The sequence below is a fragment of the Amblyomma mixtum genome, chromosome 3, assembly GCF_055824585.1.
Source record: "Amblyomma mixtum isolate Tamu chromosome 3, ASM5582458v1, whole genome shotgun sequence".
Taxonomy (NCBI): domain Eukaryota; kingdom Metazoa; phylum Arthropoda; class Arachnida; order Ixodida; family Ixodidae; genus Amblyomma; species Amblyomma mixtum.
This window is the reverse complement of record NC_143014.1, coordinates 142,285,516-142,290,003: the sequence shown is the minus strand read 5'-3', so window position 1 is coordinate 142,290,003 and position 4,488 is coordinate 142,285,516.

Below are 4,488 nucleotides of genomic sequence, written 5' to 3'. Positions count from 1 at the left end.
ATCACTGCCGGCCTGCGGCGCCACCAACGTTCACCAGCACCACCACTGCCACCGCAGCCATCCCAACGACAACAATAACAAAGCTACAACAGAAATAGGAACAGCAACAGCAGCAGCGTCGCCACCAAAACAATATCAGTCACAGTAATAACAAGAACAATAGCAACAAAAGCGATAAAAATGGCAGTAGCATCGCAGGCCTAAAAAAATCAACAGCAGCAGGAACGCCCGCAGTAAGAATAGTATTAAGAGCAGAAGCGGCGCCAATATTAACACTAGCCGCAGAAAAAAAAAACTACAAAAAGTAGACAGCGTATCCCTTCTTTAAAGTCAGCTGATTCCAACCAAGACTGCATTTTTCGCCGAGTCTGTCATTTTTATGACTGGATATACAGTGGACTGAGCTATATTAAAAACTAGAAACAATTGTCGCCGTGCCACTGTTCAGCGGTGTCTTGGTCCATTGTTATGGACACCTTCGCATCCATCTGGGTGCTACTACCGCCGGAACGGATGGCAGCGACTTAATACCGCCAGGCAGCAGGAAAATCAGGGAAGATGACAGCCGTTTCTCACTGAGCGGCGTTATTTAGTTATAATTTATAGCATGTTTTTTTTTTCAGTGTATACTAATAGCGTGTTCTTCCCCATATTCTATCTTAGCGTCTGTAGCCTACGACTGTCAAATTTTTTTTTTTTTTGTACCCTGCACTGTCACATTTCAGGCAGCATCGACTATCGAAATAAAGCTTTCGTGTTGAACTACTAGACGAAATTGCTTTCTGAGCTATATTTCCCCAACATATTTCCCCAAATAGATTGCGTATTTCTAGATTTTAAGAAAGCCTTTGACTCTGTACCTCATTTACTATTGCTACATAAGTTAAGTTGTCTTGGTCTGCACCCCAGTGTCATCGATTGGCTTCATTCTTATCTTCAGGGCCGCATGCAGCGTGTTTTGATTAATGGTTCGCACTCAGGTTATGTAAACGTTTCCTCAGGTGTACCGCAGGGGTCTGTTCTTGGACCCCTTCTTTTTCTGATTTATATCAATGATATTGTTTTGGATCTTACCTTCAAAGTACGGCTCTATGCTGACGATTGTGTCGTGTACCATGTTGTGGAAAGTTCCTCTGATGCGTTAAAACTACAGCGAAACTTGGATTCCATCCAGTCCTGGTGCTCAAAATGGCAAATGTCTTTCAATGCCACAAAATGCCAATTTGTCTCTTTCACTCGAAAGCGCTCCCCATTACAAACAAATTACTCACTACATAATGTTCCCTTGCAAAAAGTACTTGAATATAAGTACCTCGGCGTTTATTTTTCATCTAACCTAACATGGACGAGGCAAGTTGAGTACACTACATCCAAAGCCTACAGAATGCTTAATTTCTTAAAAAGAAATTTCAATAAAGCAGCGTCTAATGTCAAACAACTCCTGTATTTCACTTACATCCGACCAATTCTTGAATATGCCTGCCCTGTATGGGACCCCCAGTTTGCTTACTTATGTGATATGCTCGAGCGCGTCCAAAATAATGCTGCGAGATTTGTGTCCAATAACAGCTTCTCAACTAGTGTCACGTCTCTTAAAAACCACCTTGGCTGGGGATCTTTAGCTAACCGTAGGAAACATTTGAGATTACAAATCATGCATCGCATCTATTTTGGAAAGCTTAGCATTCACAAAGACCGGTATCTGCTTCAACCTCACTTTTTTTCTAGACGAGTTGATCATCAGTGGAAGATCCGAGAGATTAAGTGTCGCACAGATGTTTACAAAACCTCATTCTTTCCACGGACGATCAATGACTGGAACAGGCTACCAGCCGGCGTCACTGAGTGCTGCACGGGAGGTCAATTCCGCGCATTCTTATCTGATGTATGACGTGGCGCGCAGTTGTCTTGCGCGTGTCTTTTTCATTTCATTAGTGTTATTTTATTTGTGGAGCGTGGTTATCTTCCTTCAGTGCATGCTTTTCCTCATCTATTAGTTGTGTGATTCTATTTGTTATTATATGTACTTTCGGCCAAATGAGAAGAAGTTATTGTGTCCCCCCCCCCCCCCTGCAATAATGCCCTCGGGCGCTGCAGGTATCTGTAATAAATAAAATACTAGTGTGGACTGGAATAAGCTTAACCACTATGTTCTGTTTAGCTGATCATTTCTTTCATGTACTGTGTAGATCCTTCTATTTTAGATTTTATGCCTGTGATCCCTGTATCCCTCAGCAGCCATGGTAGCAAATAAACGGAACAAAATAAAATTGACAATTCTTTAATATCTTAAGGTTGAATTTGAAACCATATCGCCCAAATGTTGGGCGACATGGGCTCCAACTTGGGATGGCAACCCGGGCAAGGGTCGGGAAATAAGTGTTTTCTCTCTCTCTCTCTCCCTTGTACAGAAAGCCTTAGTTCTTGCCAATACTTTAAAATGTTAATAACATCGTCTGCTGTAGGTTTTGTGCATTTTCTTTTCTAAATTTAATGCCTGTCTTGCGTCAGTTCTCGCCATATCGTTTGTAGCTGCACTAACATTTTATTCTTAATTTCACCAACGCTACCACACTGCTGTTAAGCTAACAGAATCTATTTTTAATGCACGTATTAAAAACCCCGCCTAATTACAAGCACATGTGGCATTAAAGCTAAATAGTTTCTCTTAATTGCTCCTTGTTTATGAAGAGGCTGAAAATCAACTTTTCTGAAAAACTCGCCTCAAAGGATTAGCAGCCCTAAATTTCTAAACTGAACTTCACAATGGTAGAGTTCATTCTTCATAGCAAGAAAACTCAGCGCGAAAAATGAGACGCGAGAAAAAAGGCCACAGTCTTATGGTCATCTATCGTTCGTTTTCTGCTGTTTTTTTTTCTCGCGGTGTGTTGCGCGGAGTCAATTTTCGACGTGGTGCGAAGCCTGTTGTGCGGCTCCAGGTAATAAAAATATTACTCCTACCACGCATCACTTACCGTTGAGGCGCAAAATATGTTTTAAATTGATACTGAAGTTTTAAATGGTGAGCAGGCCAGCTGTCCTGAACCTGCCGATATCGACAACAACGTGACGCAGTCGTTACATCTACAATGTAATTACGTACTGGTCCTAGAAAGGAAACAGCGATGACGTCGACAAGAAAGGCCGATCACAGCGTTTTAACCTCTCCTGTTTAGAAATTCCAATCAAATTCCAGCCAGAACCAGCCGCAAGTTTCTGGACCAATGGTGGCGCCACCTACGCGCCTAGCAGCCATCTACTGAACCAAATTTGTTTGAGCAGCTTGGAACAGTTTATTTGAATGCCGCAGGTGGCGCGACAACCCTCTGATTAACTAAACTTTGCTCAACTAGTGCGTTAGATTTTGGTAAAAGAGACATACGAGGATTTTGACAACTGGCATAACTGAAGAGCTCCGAACCTCAGCGAGTAGTGTGTGTCCGGATTTTCCGTGAGCCTCATCGTGACTCCATGCATGTCTGTGCTAGTTTTTCTTTTATTTCGCACACTTGCCATAAAGACATTATTTGGGTTCGTGTATACTATCGGAAATGATGTAAGATATTTTCGTGCAGGAATCGGAGAAGGCTCCTGCTCTTATTGTTGCCTGTCAGCCACTTGGAGATATCCTCCTCCTTCATCGCCGTTATTCTCACTTCCTGTAAAAAAATTCATGCCTTTGAAGCCATTGGCCAATTCTCTGAGCTTGTGATTAGTTTATACTTTGCATGGGTGCGTCCAGGACGCCGGATGCGTCAGGCGTTCGATGGCCGTAACGCAAATCGGACGCCACGGAACAGGTGCGTGCGTGGTGATCACCGCGCTCGACAGGGCGCCACGATGTTATGTGAAAAGTTCAAGCCACCAATACTACGGGATAGTAGGCGCAGACGAGAACGGCGAAGTCGCGACTATGTCCATGATCTTCGCAGCAGGCGACGGAGTAGCGAAAGCGTCACTGCTTGTCAGTACATGCATATAGATATAGCTTGGTTTGGTTTATTGGGGTTTAACGTCCCGAAGCAACTCAGGCTATGAGGGACGCCGTAGTGAAGGGCTCCGGAAATTTCGACCACCTGGGGTTCTTCAACGTGCACTGACATCGCACAGCACACGGGCCTCTAGAATTTCGCCTCCATCGAAATTCGGCCGCCGCGGCCGGGATCGAACCCACGTCTTTCGGGTCAGCAGCCGAGCGCCGTAACCACTGAGCGACCGCGGCGGGGCGCATATAGATATAGCGTTCTAGCATATAGTGGTTTGAGCCAGGCATGCACGTAGCCAAGATCTTTTTTCGAAGGGTCCACGGTAACTTCTGTTACAGAGGGTGGGGGGGGGGGGGGGGGGATGTGAGTGCTGTGGTTTATGCCAAACTGGAGCAACATTGACAAATAAAGAACGGGAAGGGGGGAGGGGGGGGGGGGGGGGGAGTTGGCCTTCACACGGTGTAAGAAATTCTAGGTGTTGTGACCGCCCGCCGCGCAGAGA